This window comes from Petaurus breviceps, unplaced genomic scaffold, assembly GCF_028583685.1.
Source record: "Petaurus breviceps papuanus isolate PSGF00001 unplaced genomic scaffold, PetGlider_PUasm1.0 112, whole genome shotgun sequence".
Taxonomy (NCBI): Eukaryota; Metazoa; Chordata; class Mammalia; order Diprotodontia; family Petauridae; genus Petaurus; species Petaurus breviceps.
Genome location: NW_027185601.1, coordinates 286,701 through 310,670, shown reverse-complemented (window position 1 = coordinate 310,670; position 23,970 = coordinate 286,701).

The window sequence follows — 23,970 nt, the reverse complement described above, 5'->3', positions numbered from 1 at the left end:
TCTTTAGCTTTCATTTGGTTTTGAGAAGGACCAGTGTTCACATACACTTCAGTATACTTTGCAAATTTCAGTGAAAATAATTTAATGGAAGAAGGAAAGGCAGAAATGTCATAGCAAAAGGACGTTTTAAGCAAATTGGCTTATAACTAAAAAATGACTGAAGAGATTTTGTTGTCTCTCCAAGGCAGTTACATTTTATAATTTGATCTTCTTGTAAAGAAGACCTAAGCAGCTTTAATGCTAATAATGTTATGAATCCTCCTCAGACAGAATGACAATTTATGCTCATTTAGTGCATGACCAAAAGAATATTCTTGTTCCCCATGAAAGACTAGCTTAATTGCAAGCTACATGAGTCTTCTACAATGAGTAGCATTTTCTAGACAGTTTCCCACCCCAAAGGTGAAGGATTTGTTTCACCTAATAGAAGGTAGCAGATCACTGTGACATAGTACTAATCAGTATATTACTGTATACATAGAACTAATCAGTATATCACTGTAATACATAATCAACCAGAAAGGGGTATTATTTTCCTTTTTCATATTTCTCTTGTACCTTTATATCAACTCCCAGGAAATTAATGATAGAACCTTCCATCTCTTTTTTTTTCTCATTTTGGGAGACACAGGAAAGTCAAAGATGCAAACCCGGTACTAACTGTAAGATCACAGAACTCCCAAGCTTCCCTTAAAGTATCCTACAGCAGGATTTTTTTTAGTATATATAATAAGCTGTTCTTGTGTATCTCAAAACTGGCAAGAATTGTAGCACCTCCTTAAATAATTTCAGTGTGTAAGTACATGTTTTTTCAAATCTAAAAGGAAAAAAATAATCAGACTAATTACCCTTAGAAAATTTAGTGGGGGCGGCCAGGTAGCACAGCAAGTAAGAGCACCGGCTCCAGTGTTAAGAAGACCTGGAGATCGAATCCCGGGCTCAGACACTTAGTACCCACCCAGAAACACCTGGCCGTGTAACCTTGAGCAAGTTACTTAACCCCAATTGCTTAAAAAAAAAATTAGTGGCTCTCCTTAAAGGTCATATGTTAAATATCATTCAAGAAATGCTGGGAATACTCTGAGAATATAATGTACTACCATTTGGTGAAGAGTTATGACTTGTCACTGGAAACTTATAGAATGATAAATACTGTGCGCATCTTCACATAAATGTATGAGTTATCCTTATTTTAAAAAATAAATCTTCACTTGGTCTTAATGCCTGCTGTTATTGTCATTCTATTTTCCTGCCCAGTTGTCAAACTGTTTTGTTTTTGTCTTTGTATTCCCAATGTATTGAAGTATGCCATTCCTGTTAAATGACTAACTAATCTTTTCTGAGTAATTAGCCTCTTTCTATCCAATGTCTCTGCTTCTCCACTTTATTTGTTGTTATTCAGTCATTTCAGTTTTTCTGACACCTTGGGTTTTCCTGGCAAAGATCCTGGAGTAGTTTGCCATTTCCTTCTCCAGTTCATTTTACAGATGACAGAATTGAAGCAAATAGGATTAAGCGATTTGCCTGGGGTCAAACAGCTAGTAAGTGTCAGAGGCCAGATTTGAATTCAGGTCTTCTTAACTCCAGACTTGACACTGTATCCACTATACCACCTAGCTTCCCTCTTCACAAGATAGCGTCAACTTTATACAAATATTTTCAGCTATTCTATTACTTTCCTTCTTATCTTATATACATTAATAATGTTCTCTGGGCAAAAGCCTTTCAGTCTCAAGTAATCAAAGTTTTTCTGGGTTTTTTTGTAATTGCCTCTATCTCTTATTTTATTAAAAATATAACTCTTACTCATAGCTTCAAACAGTAATATTGTATGTTTCTCTTCTAATATTTCAGAGTATGATCTTTAATATTAAAGTCACATGTACAGTCTGAATATTTTGTGGCATGTGGTAGAAGGTATTGATCTAAGCCAAATTCCTTCCAGAATGCTTTTGAATATTCTCAGCATTTTTTTAATCAAATAGAAACTTTGTTCAGATAATTTATGTTTTCCTACCTTATGAAACCCTAGATTATAGAGTTCCATTGTTTCTAACCCCCCCCTTTCTAGTTTTCTCCATTGCTCTATCTCTCTAATCTTTAACCAAAGTCTTTGTTACTTTGTAACATAGTTTGATATATGAAAGTGCTAGTCCCCCTTCATCCTTACTTATTTTCAACATTTCCCTTGATACTCAAGGCCTTTAATTTTCCAAATTTATTTTATTATTATTTTATCAAGTACTGTATTGTATCCCTTTGATAATTTGGTTGATATGGCAATAAAGGTATAGATAATTTTGGTAGCATTTTCTGCTTTTTTACAATAGCATGTCCTAGCCATGAGCACTAATAATTTTACCAGCTTAGTAAGCTGTTCTTTACTTCTTAAAGAGGACTTTGTAAATGAATCTGTAGATGTACTGTGTACTTTTGGAGGGCGATCTCCAGATATTTGTTCATTTTATAGTTATTTGGAATGGGATATCCTTTCCCATGGTGGCTTCTAGTTTATTTTTTTATTTTTACATAGAAGTGCTATTGATTTTTAAGGACTCAATTTGTAGCAAGCATCTTTGCTTAAACTGTTGTTCCAATTAGTATCTCTGTTGATTCCCTGAGGTTTTTCAATTGAACTACCATATCATCATTAAACAGGGATAGTTTTACTTACTCTTTGCCTATATTTATCCCTTTAATTTCTTTCTCTTATTGCTACTGCTATCATTTTTAGAACTATATCAAATAACAGGGAGAGTGGGCAACCATAATTCCTGTGTTTACTGGAAAAGGTTTTACAGTATCCCCATTGCATATGGTGCTATTGAGTGTTTGTTTTAAATAAATGTTGTTTATGATATTTATAAGGGTCCCTATGTCCTGTAGAGCTTTTAGCATAAAAGTGTCATTCTTTGTCAAAGGCTTTTTCTGTACCTTTTGAGATGATCTCATCATTTTGAAAGTTGTAGTTTGTAATATAATTAATGATGTTGACTGTTTTTCTAATGTTAAACCACCCTTGCATATCTGGTACAAATCCCCTTGACCATGATAAATAGCTTATTAGTTAAATTACCACAGTCGTCTTTTTTGTTTAATTAAAATTTATGTTTATTTTCAGTTTACATCATTCATATCCACAGATTTTGTTACAAATTTTTTCCCCATCTTTCCCCTACACTTCCCCCCAAAACAGTGATCCCATTGAATACCCCCTCCCCCAATCTGCTCCCTCTTATATGCTCCCCTATTCCCCCTCAGACTTCCCAATAGGACAAGATGGATCTCTATGCCCCAGTGCCTGTACATTTTATTTCCTAGTTGCATGAAAAAAATTATATATATATATATATATATACATATATATATATTAACATTTTATTTTAAAACTTTGAATTCCAGATTCTTTCCCTTCCTCACTCCTCACCCACCTTTACTGGGAAGATAAGCAATTCAATATAGGTTGTACATGTTTAGCTATGCAAAAGCTTTCCATAGTGGATATATTGTGAAAGACTAACTATATTTCCCTCCATCCTATCCTGCCCCCCACTGGTTCTATTCTCTACTTTAACCCTGTCCCTTTTCAAAAGGGTGTGCTTCCAACTTCCCTCCCCCAAAACCTGCCCTCCCCTCCATCATCTTCTCTTATCCTTTATCCCCCTATTCTCCTATATGGTGAATACCTTATTCAGTGTGTATGTCATTCCCTCCCTAAGCCACATTCAATGAGAATAAGGTTGACTCATTCCCTTTTGCCTTCTTCCCCTGCATTGCAACAGTTATCCCTTGCCTCTTCTATATAAGATAATTTACCCCATTCTATCTCACCCCATCTCCTGTCATTATATTCCTCTCTCATCTCTCAATTTCACCTTTTAAGTATCATCTCTTCCTATTCAATTGGTCCTGTGCCCTCTGTCTATGTATACCAGTACACATATATACACACACTCACATATGTATTCATACATACACCCATATACCCTCCTATATAGATATATATACATATTATACATACATACATACATACATATATATACAGTTATATTCTCTTCAACTGTTCTAATACTGAGAAAAGTTTCATAAGTTACAATTATCCTTTTTGCATGTAGGCAAGTAAATAGTTCCACTTTGATAAGTTCCTTATGATTTGTTTTCCCTGTTTACCTTAACATGCTTCTCTTGCTTCTTGTATCTGAATGTCAAATTTTCTATTCAACTGGTTTCTTCATCATAAATGCTTGAAAGTCCTCTGTTCCCTTGAATGACCATATTTTCCTCTGAAGCATGATAACCAGTTCTGCTGGGTAGGTGATTTTTGGTTTTAATCCCAGCTCCTTTGACATCTGGAATATCATATTCCAAACCCTTTAGTCCCTCAGTGTAGAAGCTGCCAGATCCTATGTTATCCTGATTGTGTTTCCACAGTATTCAAATTGTTTTTTCCTAGCTGCTTATAATATTTTCTCTTTGATCTCCAGAACCTGGCAATTATATTCCTAGGAGTTTTCTTTGGGGGATCTTTTTTCAGGAGGTAATTGGTGGATTCTGTTAACCTCTATTTTGCTCTCTGGTTCTAAAACATCAGGGTAACTTTCCTTGAGAATTTCTTGGAGGATGATTTCTAGGTTTTTTTTATCATGGCTTTCAGGTAGTCCAATAATTTAAAAAATATCTCTCCTGGATCTATTTTCCAGGTCAGCGGTTTTCACAATGAGATATTTCACATTGCCTTCTATTTTTTCATTTGTTTGGACCTGTTTAATAGAATCTTGATTTCTCATAAAGTCACTAGATTCCATTTGCTCCAATCTACTTCTGAAGGAATGATTCTCTTCAATGAGCTTTTGAGATTCTTTTTCCATCTGGCAAATTTGACTCTTTAAGGAATTCTTCTCTTCATTGTTTTTGAGCCTCTTTTACCATTTGAGTCACTCTATTTTTTAAGGGGTTATTTTCTTCAGTCAGGTTGTTGACTCTCTTTTCATGATTTTCTTGCATCATTCTCATTTCTCTTCCCAATTTTTCCTCCACTTCTCTTATTTGGTTTTCAAAATCCTTCTTAAGCTCCTCTATGGCCTGTAACCAGTTAATAATTTTCTTGGAAGCTTTTGGTTCAGGAGTTCTCATACAATATACCAAGATAAGGTCAAGGTAGATAAATAACTCAGACACAAAGAGTATATAATATTCCTGGGAATTTTCATTTTGGTATCTCTTTCAGCAAATGATTAGTGGATTCTTTCTATTTCTAATTTACCCTCTGGTTCTTGATAATTTCTTGAAAGATGATGTCTAGGCTCTTTTGTTGATCATGGCTTTCAGGTATTTCAATATTTTTTAAAAAGTTATCTCTCCTGCATCTGTTTTCCTGGTCAGGTGTTTTTTTAATAAGATATTTCACATTGTCACTTTTAAAAATTCCTTTTGTTCTGTTTTATTGTGTCTAGATTTCTCAAAAAGTCTTTAACTTCCATTTGCTCCATCCTTATTTTCACCAAATTATTTTCTTCATTGAGCTTTTGAAACTCCTTTGTCCATTTGGCCAATTATGCTTTAGAAGACATTATCCTAACTGGCTTTCAGGATCTGTTTTATCATTTGGCTTGATCTATTTTTAAGGTGTTATTTTCATCAGTATTTTTTTGTGTCTCTTCTACAAAGCTGTTCACTCATTTTTCATGATTTTCTTGTATCCCTCTCATTTTTCTTCGTAATTTTTCTTCTAGCTCTCTTATATGGTTTTTAAAATCCTTTGTGAGCTCTTCCATGGCCTGAGACCAATTCATATTTTTATTTGAGGCTTTGGATGTAAGAGCTTGACTCTGTTGTCTTCTTCTGATTGTGTGTTTTGATCTTCTTGTTACCATGGCAACTTTTACAGTCAGAGGTTTTTTTTCTGTTGTTTTCTCATTTTCTAAGTCTATTACTTTACTTTTTAACTCTTTGCTAAAGTAGGGTTCTGTTGTAGGATGGAGGGAGAACTGTTCCAAACTCTGGGGGTTTTGTGCAACTGTTTTTAGAGATATTTGTAGGGACCTATAAGTTTTCAGTTTTCCAAAGTGGTATTATCTAAGGAATGGTTTTTACTACTCCACTGGCCTGTGGTCTGATCTGTGAATGATCACAAACACTCTTTTCTTCCCTGAAATTTAAGGAATGTCCTTCTTCCACTGTGGCTACAAGCTCAGTTGTGCTAATGCTGCTACTCCTTGCACTGGGACTGCTGCCCAGGACTGTGACCTGGATCCAAGTGTGGGCAAAGCAACAGAATCTTGCCCCAGTGATAGCAAAAAGACCTCTTTATTCTCCTTCTGACCACTGTTTGATCCCCTCATCTTCTGCATTCTGAGAGTTCTGGAATCAGCTGATGCCACTGCCACTGCTAATTCAGTCAATCCCAATATTGCTCCTGGTTTGCTGGGGGCATGGCTTTGCTGGCACAGCCAGCACTGGACTACCTTCCAATCTCACCCAGGTACAACAGACCTTTCCTGCTTATCTAAGTTGTCTTTGGCATCTGTGGGTTGAGGGGTATGGAAACTGCCACTACTACCATTGATTCAGTAGCCCCGGGGCTTACTCCAGGTTTGCTAGGACACTGTCTGTGCTGATGCAGCCTGCACTCCTCTCTCACCTTGCTGTGAGAGCCCTTTCCTGACAACCTTTAAAGTTGCCTTGAGCTGGAATTATTTTTCATTCCATCTTTTTGTGCATTCTGCTGCCCTAAAATTTGTTTACAGTCATTTTAAAGTATATTTGAAGGGGTTTGGGGAAAAGCTCAGTTGAGCCCCTGCCTTTACTCCACCATCTTGGCTCCACCTCCCATGAGAGGGCACTATTTCAAGAAAACTCCAACCAAGGTTTACTTTACTCCACCTCTCCAATCATTTTCTTCACAACTGCCCATCTGACCAAGTTGTTGGAGCAACTTCCAACTGAAACTTTACTCCAATTAATGAATCAGAACAAGAACACTAATTCAGGAAAATGAAATGTTTTACTTTATTCCTTTTTAAAAAATTATTTTTAATATTTTTAAAAATTTTGATTCCCAAATTCTTCCTCTCCCTCCAATTTTTTACCAACTCACTGAGGGTAAACAGTATGCTCTCAGTAAGACATGTAAAGTCATGCAAAACATATATCCATCCTAGCCATATTGAAAAGAAAAAGAAGGAAAAAACAAAAAACAAAATATGTTTCAATCTGCATTAAGAGTTCATCAGTTCTCTCTCTAGAGGTGGATAACATTTTTTTTTCTCATGGGTCCTTTAGAACTTTCTTGGATCATTGTATTGATTTGAGTAGCTAAATCTTTCACAGTTTACCATAATTAAAATGTTGCTGTTGCAGAGTATAATTTTCTGGTTCTGTCCACTTCACTTTGAATCAATTCATAGAAGTCTTCCCAGGTGTTAGAAATTATCTTGCTTGTCATTTCCTATAGAACAACATATTCCTTCACAATCATGTACTACATCTTGCTCAGCCACTCCACATTTGATGGCCATCCTCTTAATTCAAATACTTTACCACCACAAAAAGAGTGTGATAAATATTTTTGTACATATAGACCTTTTTCATTTTTCTTTGATCTCTTTGCAATACAAACCTAGCAACCATACTGCTGGATCAAAGGATATGCAAGTTTTATTTTGCCATTTGGGCATGGTGTCCAGTTGTTCTCCAGAATGATTGGACTAATTTACAATTCCCCCAACAGTATGTGAATGTCACTATTTTTTCCATATTCCCTACAATATTTGTTCTTTTCCTTTTCTGTCATGTTAGTCAACCTGATAGATATGGGGGGGTTGCTTACAGTTGTTTTAATTTACATTTCTCTAATAATGTGGTTTGGAGCATTTTGTATGTGATTGTTAATAGCTCTAATTTCTTCTTCTGAAAGCTGTTATCATTTAAACATTTATCAACTGTGTAATAGCTCTTGTTTTTTTATATAAAATTTATTCAGTTCTCTATATATTTGAGAAATGAGGTCTTTATCAGAGAAATTGCTATAAATTTTTTCTCTCAGTTTCTTGCTTTTCTCAATTTTGGTTGAATCAATTTTCTTTTATTTGTATAAAACTGCTTAATTTCATATAATCAAAATTATCCATTTTTCTTTTCATGATCCTTTCTATCTCTTGCTTAGTTATGAACTCTTCTCTATCCATAGATCTGACAAATAAATTTTCCATGTTCCTCTAATTTGTTTATAATAGCACCTTTTATGTCTAGATCATTTTACATTGTAGTATATGGCATGAGATGTTGATCTATACTTTTGCTGTTGTTGAGTGATTCAGCTGTTTCAGTCATGTCCAACACTTTGTGACCCTATTTGGGGTTTTCTTGGCAAAAATATTCAAATAGTTTGCCATTTCCTTCTTTAGCTTTTTAACAGATGAAAATCTGAGGCAAATAATATTAAGTGACTTGCCTGTAAGAGTCTGAGGTTAGATCTGCATTCAAGAAGATGAGACTGAGATTTCAGGCCTCACAGTCTATCCACCATGCCACCTGACAACCCTTATGTTCTATACCTAGCTTCTGCCAAATTGGTCTCCAGTTGTCCCATATTTTTTGTCAAATGATATTTTTCTTTCCCCCAGAGCATGAATCTTTGGGTGTATCAAACCCTAGATTACTTTGATCATTTGCTTCTGTACACCTAATCTATTCCACTTCATTTTTTAGCCAGTATCAAATTATTTTTATGATTACCACTTTGTAATACAGTTTTATATCTGGTGCATCTAGGATATATTCCTTTCTTTAATTTTTTTCATTGATTCTCTTGACTTTTAGTGCTTCTAGATGCATTCTGTCATTTTTTCTAGCTCTACAAAGTAATTCTTTGGTAGTTTGATTGAAATTACACTCAGTAAATAAATTAATTTAGGTACAATAGGCATTTTTATTTTATTTGTTCAGCCTACCTATGAGGAATTAATATTTCTCTAGTTGTTTGTATTTGTGCAAAAAGTGATTTGTAGTTGTGTTTATACAACATCTGGGTTTGCCTTGACAGCTTGATTCCCAAGTATTACTTATTGTCTGCAATTATTCCAAATGGAATTTCTTTTTCTATCTCTTCCTGTTCTATTTGGTTGGTAATATATAGAAATGATGATGATTTATGCAGGTTTATTTTATATCCCACAACTTTGCTAAAGTTATTACTCATTTAAATTATTCTTGTTGATTCTCTAGAGTAAGTACATCATCATATCCTTTCCAAAAAACTTTGTTACCACATTGCCTATTCTTATTCCTTCAGTTTTTTTTCTTGTCATATTATATAACTAGTATTTCTAATACAATATTGAATGATAATGGTGATAATGGACATTCTTGCTTTACCCCTGATCTTATGGGGAATGCTTTTAGTTTATTTCTATTACAGAAAATGCTTCCTCCTCCTTTTAGATAAATGTTACTTATCATTTTAAGAAAGGTTCTATTTATTCCTACACTTTCTAGGGTTTCTAATAGGAATAATATTATACTTTGTCAAAAAAATTTCTGCAACTTTTGATATAATCATATGATTTTTGTTAATATGATCAATTATATGGAAAGTTTTCTTAATATTGAACCAGTCCTGAATTCTTGGCATAAATCACACCTAGTCATAGTGTATGACCGTTGCGATACATTGCTGTAATCTTCTTGTTAGTATTTTATTTAAAATTTTCACATCATTATTCATTTAAGAAATTGTTTTATAGTTTTATCTCTTCTTTTGCTTTCCCTTGTTTATGTTTCAAAACTATATTTGTGTTATAAAAAATATGGTAGGAATCCTTTACCAATTTTTTTTCTATTTTATATAGTATTGGTGTTAATAGTTCAAATAGTTAGGCAGAATTTACTTGTAAATCCATCTGGTCCTAGACCTTTTTTCCTAGGGAATTTGTTTATAGCTTGTTCAATTTATTTTATTTTCTTATAAGGTTATTTAAATAATCTCTTTCCCCTTAGATTAATCTGGACAATTTATATTTTTGTGAATGTTCATCCACTTCACTTAGATTGTCTATTTTATTGAGCAAATGTAATTATGCAAAATAAGTCCTAATAATTGCTTTAATTTCATCTTCAAGGTGAATGCATTTATGTTTTTTTTTTTATTTTTGAGACTAGTGATTTGATTTTCTTCTTTCTTTTTCAAAATCAAACTAACCAATGGTTTTCTATTTTACTTATTTTTAATAGAACTAGCAAAGAGTTTTATTTATTAGTTCAATGTTTTTTTTCTTTCAATTTTATTAATTTCTCCTTTGATTTACAGAATTTCTATTTTGCTATTAAATTGAGGATTTTTAATTTGTTCTTTTTCTAGTTTTTTTTCCCCCCAGGTTGTATGTCTAGTTCATTGGTTTATTCTTTCTCTCTTTTAGTTATGTATACTTTTAGAGTTATAAATTTCCCTGCAAGTACTACTTTGGCTGGGCCCAACAAATTTTAGTATGATCTCTCCTTGTTATCATTATATTTTAGAAAGTTACTGATTGTTTCTATTATTTGTTCTTCGGTCCACTTATTCCTTAGTATTAGATTATTTATTTTCCAATTAATTTTTAATCTATGCTACCTCAGCCCTTTATTCAATATACTTTATTGAATTAAGATCTGATAAAGAAACATTTAATATTTCTGCATTTTGCAACTGCTTATGGAGTCTTTATCCCCTCAATATATATTCAGTTTTTATGAAGGCATCATGTACAGCAAAGTTCCCTTGTTATTGTAAGCCCTCCTCTCCACCCTCAAAGTACAACCTGGACATGGGTATGGACAATGGAGTTGCCAAACAGAACCCTGTCCTACACCTAGTGCTGGCATAGGGGTCCCATTTAATCTCTTTCTGATCCGTTGCCAAGTCCTCTTACTATTTCTTGGCTGAGAAATCCTGAAGGTGTTGCTAGTGCTATAGCTGTTGCCAAGTCCTATAGCTGGTGTTGCCAATTCATGTTCTCCAGATTTGTCCCTGCCCTGATGTCAGACTTCTGTTGCAGAGCTGCTAAATTGTCTTGGGCTAAAGAAATGTCTCACTCTAATACTTATTGCCTCTGCCCCTCTAGAACTTGATTTGAGACATAATTGTAAAGTTGTTTGGAGGGGAATGTTAGAAGAGTTCAAAGGTCATAAATCAATGTGTCAATTTTCCCACATCTCCAACATTTATCATTTTCCTTTTTTTCCATATTAGCCAATCTGATAGGTATGAGGTGGCATCTCAGAGTTCTGATCCGACCCCTTACCTTTGCTGTGTGCATCTCTCTGCTTCAAGTGTGCTCCTTGTAAATAACATATAGGATTCTGATTTTTGTTCTACTTTCTTATTGGCTTCTGTTTTATGGAAGAGTTCACCCATTCACATTCACAGTTATGATTACTAACTGTGTAGTTCCCTCCATCCTATTTTTCCTCCTGTTTATTCTCTCTCCTTTTACCCTTTCCCTTCTCACCAGTGTTTTGCTTCTGCCTACCACTTTTCCTGATCTGTCCTCCCTTCTTTTTCAATCCCTATGACCCCCTCTTTGATCTCCTCCTCTCTTACTTCCCCAGGTAAGAGAAATTTCTGTTATCAGTTGATTGTGTGTATTATTCCCTCTTTGAGCCAATACTGATGAGAGTGAGATTCAAGTAATGCTAATCACCCATTTTCCCATCTCTCCCTCCATATTAATAGGTCTTTTGCACCTCTTCATGTGAAATAATTTACTCCATTCTACCTCTCTCTTCCCTCTGCACTCATTTAACCCCTTTTTCTCATCCCTTAATTTTTAAATGTTACTCTAACTCACCTTATCCCCATACCCTCTATGTATATTCCTTCTTGTTGTACTATTAGTGATATAATTTTTAAGAATTACAAGTATCACCTTCCCATGTAGGGATGTAAAAATCTTAGCTCTATTGAATCCCTTATGATTTCTTGTCCCTTTTTCCTTGTTTATTCTTCTCTTGGGTCTTGATATTAGAGGTCAAATTTTTGGCTAACTTCTGGTCTTCTCCTTATGAAAGCTTGAAGTCCTTTTATTTTGTTGCATGGCCACTTTCCCCTTTATAAACTATGCTTAATTTTGCTGCTCATGTGATGTTGTAGTCCTAATTCCTTTGCCTTCTAGATTATCATATTCCATAACATCCAATCCTTTAATATTACATTTTCCAAGTCCTGATTGTGACTCCCCTATATTTGAATTATTTCTTTCTGGCCACTTGTAGTATTTTTTCTTGGTCTGACAGTTCTGTAATTTGAGTATAATGTTCCTTGAAGTTTTTGTTTATGGATCTCTTTCCTGATGTGATCACTGGATTGTGTCAATGTCTATTTTGTTGTCTATTCCCAGGACATCAGGACAGTTTCCCTTGATAATGCCTTGAAAGATGGTGTCCAGGTCTTTCTTATGAATATGGCTCTCATGTAGTCCAATGATTCTGATATTTTCTCTCCTATTGTATATAGTAACAGTAATATGGTTTTAAGGACTTTGAATGAACAAATCATTTTGACTTTCATAAATACCCAAAATATTTATTTTTATTTTTATTAAAGAAAATCAGACTCAATGTTGGTCTAGATGTGACATAGATGGATAGATACATAAATATATACATATAAGTTTAAACATCTGTATGTGTGTATATGTAAATGTATAGACATAGATAGGTCTATATCTATACACATACATATATACACACATATATGTTTATGGTATATACACATATATGTACATTCATATAGATCTACACATGTATAAACTTAAATACACATATATGTGTGTGCCTCTGTTTGTATGTGTATATCATTGTGATATATTTTCTCTTTCTTTTAGGCTTTTACCTTGTTCTTTTTTCCTTGTGATTTGGTTTTCCTCCCTTTAAAAAAAATAAGGGGAACTTAAGGGTTATTAAACATAATTGTTTTCTCAAATACTCAAAAACATTTTAGGTTTATCAATTCTATATTCATTTTGGTTTCTAATTTAACTCTTTTTCATTTAATTTATTTTTTCTCTTTTGTGCAAATTATAGGATTATTTTCTGATTGTTACATTTTAATTGAGTATCCAATCAATGAAACTTCTTTTATTCTTTTGTTAATATGTGTTCACACACAAAACCACACATATACATATATATTTTTTCTCTTAGCATTATCTTTTGTATAATTATTAATTGCTTCTATGATTTCTTCTTTGAAACATTCATTATTCAAGACATCATTATATTTTTCAGTCTATATCTTGTGCTGGGCTAATTATTTTTTTATAATATTATAGACTATGAATTTTGTACTTGTTATTCCTACTTTTTTCATTATTTTCAATTTATGCAACAAAACAAGCATTCCCATAACATAGTATAATAAAAGAGATTGTTATACATGAAACTTCAAATCTACTATGCACAACTTGTTATTTATTTCGAATAAACAATGAAGTAATCATGTAAATTTCTTTTTTTTCTTCCATCTCTTCTTCACTAGAGATGCTACTATTAGACACAAATAGGTTTATGTGCATGTGTATGCATATATATATATATATCCTTATATATGTAAAAATGTTCTATACATACTTTTATTCATCAGTTCTTTCTCTAGATGCAAACAGTATCTTTCTTCATATATGCTCTATAGTTAATTTAGGTATTTATGATAGCCAAATGATGTGTTCATTCAAAGTCCTTAAAACTATGTTGCTTTTACTTTACACAATATTCTTTTGTTTCTGTTCATTTAGCCCTTCATTATTTCATGAAAGTGTTTCCATGTTCTAAAATCATTGAGTCTATCATTTCTTATAGCACAAGAGTATTTCCTCATAATCATACACCACGACTTGTTCAGCCATTCCCCAGCTGATGGACATTCCTGCTATTTCCAATTCTTTGCCACCACAAAAAGAGCTACTATAAACATTTCAGAATGTATAGACTCTTTTCCTTTTCCCCTAATTATCTTCAAAGATGGACCAACTCGTCGTATTACTGAGTGAAAGCGTATAGGTAGTTTGATAACTCTTTAGACATAATTCCAGATTTCTCTCTAAAATGGTTGTATCAGTTCACAATTCCATCAACAATGAATTAGTGTCCCCTTTTTTCTACATCACCTTCAATATTTATCACTTTCCTCTTCTGTCATTTTAGCCAAACTGGTAGGTATAAAATGATATCTCAAGGTGGTTTTAATTTGTATTTCTTTAATCAATGATAATTTAGAGCATTTTATATAACTATAAATTGTTTTGATTTCTTCCTCAGAAAATTGCCTGTTTGTATTCTTTGATAACTTATCAATTAGGGAATGATTCATATTCTTTTAGATTTGACAAAGTTCTTTATATATTTTAGATATGGGACTTTTATCTGATAAACTCTTCATAAATTTTTCCCAAAATTTTCTGCTTTCCTTCTGATCTTGGTTACTTTTGTTTTATTTGTACAAAAACCTTTTAATTTAACATAATTGAAATTATCCATTTTATACCTAACTTTCTCTATCTCTTGCTTATTCATAATGATGTTATGCTAAATGGTGTAACATTGATCTATACTCAATTTCTGCCATACTACTTTCCAGCTTTCCCAACAATTGTTACCAAATAATGAATTTTTATTCCAAAATCTTAAGTGTTATTACTGGTCAAATAAAAGTCAAATATTCCTACTTTTTTACAACTATAATTTCTCTTTATGCTAGCACATAGTATTATTACTCATTCATTTCAAGTGTGCCTGACTCTTTATGACATCATTCGGAATTTCCTTGGTAAAGATACTGGAGCAGTTTGTCATTTCCTAATGTAGCTCATGTTAGAGGTAAAAACCTAAGGCAAACAGGGTTAAGTGACTTGCCGAAGTCACACAGCCAGTAAGTGTCTGAGACTGTATTTAAGCTCAGGTCTTCCTGAGCCCAGGTTCAACAATCTATCCACTGCACCACCTAGCTGGCCATAATGAAATATAGCCCTTTTGTGGTAGCCAAAAGTCAGAATATAATGGGGAAAGAATCTTGCATGACTTTTCAGAGATATTTATTCTTCATCATCTGTTTTTTAAGGGAAAGTTCAATCTTGGGGAATGTGAGGAAATAGAGTAAGGATATACCTATAAATAACTTATTTTTTTTCTTACAAAGAATTAGTAAAATCAATTTATCAATTACTGCTTTCCTCATTCTTGGGTCAAGTTCCCTTGAAGAATATTATGCTCACTTAAAGTTATGTTTATATTCCATCCCCTCTTTATTTCTTTTTAATAAGTTATGTCCCTCCAGCATCATAGTCAAACATTTAATCACCTTTCACCAAATTTAGGAATATTTATGAGGTTAAATGTCCCCTTCTTTTAGGATTTTTACTTCATTTTATTTATTATTCATTTGTTGTTCATTTGTATCCAACTCTCCATGATCCCATTTGAGGTTTTCTTGGCAAAGATTCTGGAGAAGGTTTCCATTTATTTATTCAGTTCATTTTACAGATAAGGAACTGAGGAAAACAGGGTTAAGTGACTTGCCCAGGATCACAAGCTACTAAGTGTCTGAGGTTGAATTTGAATGCAGGTCTTCCTGATGCAAGGCCTGGCACTCTATTTACCATACATCTAGCTGCCCATACTTTTTATCCATATGTTTTTTTTAAATAAATATCTACTGAATTCATCTATCTCTCCTGATTGTACTCTCCCAGTATTTCAAACTTCATATTCTATTTGCTCTTTCTGTTTCTGCATTCTTGATCTCCATGTTCTTAACTCTGATTTGTTGACTTCTCCCTGATTTCTGTACTCTCCCTTAATTGTACAATTTGGTGTAGGCTTTCATGACCTTGAATTTATGCCTTAATTCCAAATAACTCAGCTAAAAGGGTTTATGCCTCATTTCCCGACAAGGCTGGACAAATGCTATCTGTCAACACCATATACCATCAGAGATAATTTTCAGGAAAATTATATTTAAGATCCTTAATCCATTTTTATAAGAAGAATTTTTCAAAATCTACCCAGGAAGTTGAATAGTACAATTTGGAGGAGGCTGTTGCTTTCGTTAGAATGAATTTGTATCCACCCAAAGGCTGATGTGTGTATGTGTATAAACCTCTTGTTTGCTGTTTGCCATTTCCATGCTGTGAGGAGACTCTACATACCCTTTCAACAGAATGATGAGAAGAACAATTTAATGGTGATCTGGTGCATTACAAGACTGATTGTAGCTTTGGACAAGGGTTATAGTGTGACCAATTTATAAGGTCAGCAAATTTTGGAAAAGAACAAGGGAGATATTCACAAATACATTCATCCACTTTTGAAACAAACTAGAACAAGGAGAAATGTCTTTTTCTCCCAGCAGGTAAAAGGCAAAAAATCAAGAAGAACATTACTTCAAAGAGCACTGACAGCCATGAAGATAAGTTCTAAGACCATACCCCACTTGTAACTCCAAAAGGTAATATCCTTTAACAACTGTAGTCATATCCTAAACATATACATTTACAAGGCAGTAAAGATACACCCATTAACACAATGTAAAACCCACATTTCTGGAGTAGCGGCTTATATTTTACAACCCAACACTGATGTCCAGGACCTTTTTGTTATGCCAAGTAAGTGAACAAGAGTTTAAGAGCACTGTGTGTATGACATTATTCAGTCTTCCTAGTCTCCTTCACAAACTGTCAATCAGTAGTCACTCAAATAGTCACAATATAACCAATTAAAACCATCACTTTCTGACCTAACTGACTGACAGTTCAGCAAGTCCATGGTATTATTGGAAAACATAGAATGGCTTTCCCACTCTACATTTTTATGAGTTCCATAAAAATTTAGGGCCGGTTGAGTGGGTTGAAAATTTAATAGAACATCTCTGTTTTGAATCAGATAGCGTGGTGCAAGATTTGGACAGAGAATTTATTTCACTCATATAAGAGAGGGTGTAAAAACCCACTGAGCCTTTTCAATATGCTTTTCCATCATTTTATTCAGTCCCTAACTGTGAATTCAGAAATGATGAGATGGTTGTAATGGTCACATACTACTGAAGAGCATAAAGGTTTTCTTAGTTTGTTTTACTCTAGAATATGAAGGCTTCAACCTTTCCAACTTTTAGACAGCTGGAGGGACTGGGAGATACCTCTGATAGATGGTATGAATAAATTTGTCTCAGTGAGTCCTAAAACACATGGGCAGTAGATGTTTGGTGAAAAGATCTACACCTAAGTCACAAGGAGCTATGTATAGTGGGAATAAACTCAAAATCAATTTTAAAGGAGAGTCCAACTTAGAACAACAACAATTATCAGAAATTTATATGGGTATTAGATGCATTAATTCCATACTTATTAACCTAATATTATATTATTAATTGACCTGAGCCTTTTAGAAAAATAACTGACAGTTATCACCCACAATGCCAGTAGTAAACAAGTTAGGCCCTATTTGCCAACTAATTCATCTATACTGAATAATTAGGATCTATCTATCTATCTATCTATCTATCTATCTATCTATCTATCTATCTATCTATCTATCTATCTTTCTGCCTTTCTCTCTGTCTTTCTATCCATCTACAAAATCCTCAGATGGGCTGCACCTGAATTTCAGGCAGGCAGCATTATTTACTCTATCTGCATGTTAGGTATCTAAGGTTTAAGGCGAAATTTCTTAAATTTTCTTGTGTTATAGGTAACTTTAAAAGTCTGCTAAAGTCTATAGACCCATTCTCAAAATAATATTTTGAACCTTTGAAAGAAATATTACATTTCATTTAGAAGTTGGTGAAAATAAAGTTGCATTTTCCAGTCTAAAGTCAAAGATCCCTTGAATTCTATTGACAGGCCCAAGATTGAGAGACTTGAAGAATATGACTCAACTTCTGCTTAAAGAAGACAAAATGAGAAAATTAAGCAGATCATTGTACAGCAGAGTATCACTGAAAACTATCTTTTAGGGGAAATGGTAGAAAATCTTCTATGAGAACACAGTTCTTTCTTTTTTTTTTAAGCAATTGGGGTTAAATAACTTGGCCAAGTTTACAAGGCCAGTTATTTTGTGCAGTTGTTAAGTATCTGAGGCCAGAACCAATCCCGGGTCCTCCTGACTCCGGGGCCGGCGCTTTACTCACTGTGCCACCTAGCCGCCCCCACAGTTATTTCTTAATGTTCCCAGACTTTGGATATCAATACCATAAACAGTCACTACTGATATCCTTTCTCATGTATCTTGATGCACCATCAAATTCTGGTCCAAGCTATTTTGTAAAGAAATCATTAGAAAATGATGATAGAATTTTGTCCATGTGCCTGGAAAAAAATTGCCTGGCACTATAGCTGTTGGCAGTGAATTACAACACAAATTCCCAAACATTCTCCTTATAGAAGATCTCCCTAAAACATTTAACAATGACAAATTGTTCCCAACTTGGCAAATAAAGATGGTGATCGTGGACAATTTGATGGATAGAGCCTCCGAAGATCTGATGATCTATTGATAGCTATTGCTGAAATTGCCCTTAATAGACTAAAAGGGAATAGACCATTTCATGGCAAATGCAGGTCTTAAAAAAGAGGGGATAGAGTTTTTTTAAACCTAAGCTTCATAAAGAGGAAATCCATCCAATAAAGCCTTCTGATTCTGCAGACCCCTATTGAGCTCTCGGAAGGAGTTTTGAAAAGATAAAGATTTGGATATGGAAGATGAAGGTATAGGATGGGGAATAGGAACAAGATTTAATTAGACCAAGGGGTGGACAGGTGGCTCAGTGAGTAAGAGCACTGACCCCAGTGTCGGGATGACCTGGGGATTGAATCTGGGCTCAGATACTTGGCATCATACCCAGAAATAACTGGCCGTGTAACGTTGAACAAGTTACTTAACCCCAATTGCTTTAAAAAAAATTAATTAGACCAGAATGGGATTCATAGGAAATATGAAATAGGTCTAAAAAGGCAAAAGATACAAAACAGTAACTAAAAGATTGTGCATATGCCATGGATCCAGAGAGGCACAATGTTTCAGAGCAATTTTATATAGGTCCAAGTTAGGAGCTCAAATAATAAGGGGTCAGTGCCCAAGGTTGAACTTCTGGGTAACATTGAACAGGGTCTCAGGCTGAAGAATCAGGGCAACAAAAAGTAAGTAGTACATCCTAAAGTAGGCAATAAGCGTACTCATTGGCTTATTACTGGAAGGAAAGGTCACAGCACAGTAGCATTCAATGCTTACCTTTATGATTTTAGATGCTATGCTGTCTTGCATAAATATGTTCAATTGCTTTTTTTGTCAATGTTACCTTTAAACATATTAGTTTCTGTTTTTAATTCTCTTGACATTGTGGGTTTTTATTTTTACTTTGTCTAATAGTATGATTGAAAATCCTACTCTTTTTGAAAAGATCATCTGGCACATATTAAACTTTACTCCATCTCCTCATTATTATCACATATCTGTTATTATTCTTTCAGATGTGTTCCTTGATTGCAACAAATGACTGGGTTTTATTTCTTATCCATTTGGTCATGATACTTATTGACTTTTAAAAATCCACTTCCATTAAAGGTTATGGTTCCATTGTAGTTTTCTCTATTTATTTTTTTTGTGTTGATTTTTTAATCCCCCTCCCTTTTTAAATTCAACATGCTGTCCCCATAATTAGTTTTCTGTACACTCCTTTGCTGGATCATCAAATAAATACTGTGACTATTTCCTAAAGTTCTTCCTTGGCCCTTCCTTTCTTCTTTCTCACTATGTGTTGTCACTGTCTATCTGTGTCACATCTCTGTGTCACTGTCTTCTAACCCTAAATTATTCTTTCCTCTCTCTCTCTCTCTCTCTCTCTCTCTCTCTCTCTCTCTCTCTCTCTCTCTCTCTCTCTCTCTCTCTCTCTCTCTCTCTCTCTCTCTCTTTCTCTCTCTCTTTCTCTGTCTGTCTGTCTTTCTTTCCCTCTCTCTCATCACATAAATTACTATGGGATCAATTATTATCTCTATATTTATGAGTCTTAGATGTGTATGTCCGGTTTTAACTTTACTCCTGAACTTCCATACCACATTACCAAATTACCAGATACCTCTAAGGCATTTCCAACTAGATATCCCATAAGTGTTTCAAATACAAAATACATAAAATAGAACTTTTCTGTTGTTTTATAGATAACTCACAGGGAGTGACAAAGTTTCTTAAATGATCCAACACATTTCTTGTTGCAAGATAATTCTAGTCATTCTAATAGCTTTCAAGAACCTCTAAATTGATCAAAGAATTTTAAAAACACATTTAGCCAATCATACAAGCCAATACTAGAGATGAACTATTTAAGAGATCAAGGGAATTAGGGAATGGTATCCTGTCACTTACTTTGAGAGTGGGTGGAGTAATTGGTTGATTTACTGGGTCAAAATCTTCCTATTACATATGAATATAAGTTCCCACTTATATAACATAAGAGCCATCTTTTGAACCTATAAATTCCCTCTTCTGAGATGGGATATAATCCTGGGAAGCATACCTCTCACTTAAGAAAATATTTCACTGATGTCCTTTATGATTCCATATGAAACGTCAAAATATCACCCCTCTCTCTATATATGTACACATATATATGTGTTTATGTATATGTGTGTATGCACACATATACATATATGTATGTATACATATTAAAAGTAGACATAGATACAGATATACACATATACAGATGTATATAGAAATAGATAGATATATTTGTCTTTCTCCTCCACCTCAGTTCCATTAAACAAATATTCTTTCCTGGAACCCTTTCGTTTTCCCTTCTAGGACAATACTGACCACTGTCTATTGATCCCCATGTTAGTCCATTTTATTATTTTTACCCAAATCCTTTATGGGTTCCCACATTTGTTGAGAAAATAAAGAAATGACTTTATTTTCCACATATCTCTTGGCTAGATAAAGGGATATCTTCAGCATATCTTTTATTCTTGCCACCATTCTCACTAGCAAAGAAATTCCTTACTGTATTATCCTTCAAACAAATGACATTGATGTACACAGAGGGCAGTGTGGAATTTAGTTCTTTGGATAGTCATTTAGTTCTTCCTGCTTTTATTTTCCAGATTCTCTACAATCTCTTTAATTCTTTAACTCTGAAATCCTGTTTGTACCTTGTTGATTGTTCTCTTTCACCTTTTTATTCCACTTCTTTTTTTTTTTTTAAGGAATGGCTAAAGAACATAAAAATTCATGTAATGCTGTTTGTGTGTGTGTGCATACACTTATTTATCTTATGTATGTGTATTTCTTTTGTTTTTAGGTTTTTTGTTTGGTTTTGAGGTAACTGATTTGCTCACTTCTATTTCCTATTTATTTTTTTTTTACTTCAATCAGATGTATTGTTTGTATCAGATATAAATACATTATCAATATACATTGATAAACAAGCCCTATGGGTTTTCTAACTACAAGTCTTAATTTCATCAATAGACAAAATTCATTCACTTCTTATTCCCTATCTTTATATTTGATTTACACACATGATTGGTTCTAGATCTATTTCATCAAGTGTTGCCATGTTCCAGGGCTTAATGTAAATAGAACAATGATACCCACACACTGAAGTATCTAGAATACCTTATCATCAATAGGAAATCCCTCTACAATTTGAACTTTTTGCTGGATTTCATCAATCAAATACCTTTGGCAAGATTCTATCTCTTTCTTACAGGCCTTGCTAAATGTTTCTGGTTAAAGACACTTAATTTTCATGATCAAAGATTTTTGTACAGGTATTTTCTGTTGTTTTCTCTTTCAGGGAATATTAAATGATTATGATGGGGGGGCATCCTGTAAAAAAAACACCATTAGTTCATCATTTTCCTTTACAATATTAAACAAGAGGAACAAAGTGACTGGACTACCTTTAGTCAATTGCAAAGGACTTTTAATGAGCTCTGAGTTCCTCCTAGAAACAAAGAAAAACCTCTTCATTATCAATATTCTTCTAATGATATACAGTATTGCATTATCATACAAAACATGAATCACAACATAATCTGAAGAACTGAAAAATGAGCATCATACAGAAGGCAATGTAGAAACATATGGAGGATGTAGGCCTCACCATCAAACCAATGAAAAACTATGAAAAACAGGAGTAAAAGATATCATTAGGAAAAGAAGATGGGCTGGTCACATGGTAAGGATAAATAATGGGAGGTATGCAGCCTAAGCGCTCCACTTGTATGTTCTTGTTAAGAAAAAAAAAAAGTAAGGCCTTTAGTAAGTCATGAGGATCACCTATAATGACCTTTTAGGAGAATATGGAAAATGGTGTGGGCAGGCATGGATAGGTTACAATCTATATGATTGGAAGGAACATCTAAATAGATAAGATTAGGAAACCATTTAAGCATTGCTTGTCCTTTTGTTTTTATAGAAATGCCTCCGAAGACTTTTTTTTTGAAGGCTCATCTTCCTTCATTGATGATTAGACTTAGCTCAATCATTTAGTAACATTTTTTAAGTACCTACTATGTACCAGATAGTGTACCCAGAACTGAGGATAAAAGGATGAAGAATAAAACAATTTATATTTAAAAGGAATTTATATTCTGATGAATAAAACAACAATATAAAATTTACACAACATAAATATCAAGTGAGTAGATATAAATATATACAAATTAGCTCAACTCAAGGTAGTTTGGGAGAACAGTAGCGGTTGGGAAATCAGAAAATGCTTCCCCAGAGAAGATGGTCCTTGAATACATCATAAAGAGGAGTTTATGAGTAAGTACTAAAGATGAAAAGTATTCCAGGCATGCCATACCTAGAAACAGGAGATGGAATGCCATGTATGACGAAAAAAGGAAAAAATGACCATTGAGGCTGGAAAATGAGTGGAAAGATTTGAAAACTAAACAAAGAATTTTATACTTTATAATAATAGGCCTTGGGAAGCCACTGTGTTTTACTAAATAAGACAGTGATGTAGACAGATCTGGACTTACAGAAAACCATTTTGGCATAAAGTTTAGTGCATTATGACCTATTTTAACTTTATTCCACCTTTCCATATTTAAAAATAATACTGCTATTTTTCTTCTTTGAAGTCAGATTCACACCTGGTCTTTCTTAAAATTTTGTTCCACAGTCATCTCTTGTATTACTATTAGCTGGTATCTGACTACTCTTCTCAGTCTTTCCACTACAGTAGCACTTTTTTTTCTGCTGCACAGACTCCTGAAGCTAGGTATCCTCAGACTGTGGGGGCTTCACTGGTTCCCTGACATAATTAAAATCCTTGGGGAAAGGGTTAATCCCCATTAGAATTTTCATCCTCTTTCCTCTAGATATGGAAGCATCTTCCATTCTAAATAGCTCTGCACTGCCATATTTTTTTTCTAATCACAGTTTATTTCCTTTTCTTTTGTCTGACCTGGGAGAATCAGGGTTTTCTGTCTCTGGGAATAGATGTGGGTTTTGCTTAGACTGAGTCATGAGTCATGATGGTATGCAAGCACCAGACAGGGGATGCCTCAGTCAGAATGTGACAAAGAAGACTGAAATCAATTGTACTATCAACTCCAGTCACCTGGGGTAGGGGAGATGGAGTACTTAGTATTTAAGTTCCAAGATGTTATTCCATAAAGCATTTATCTTATGCTATGCTCCTTTCATCTTATATTGTGAAATCAGTTTGACTTCAGATTTGGTGTATATTTCCTTCCTCTTGGCTTATTAGGTTAAAGTAGAGAGTTATACAATAAAAACTCCTCTGTTATCTTGCTAACTGTATGACTCTACAATGTATTTCTAATGATTACATTTTACCTGCTGTTTCCTCCAAACAGGACTGAGATCAATAGTAATGAGTAGTCCTGGTTGGGTGGCATGTTAATGGCAAAAAGTTTGAATCACAAATGATAAATCTTGACCCTGCAAAAGGTTCACTTGTATATTTCACAA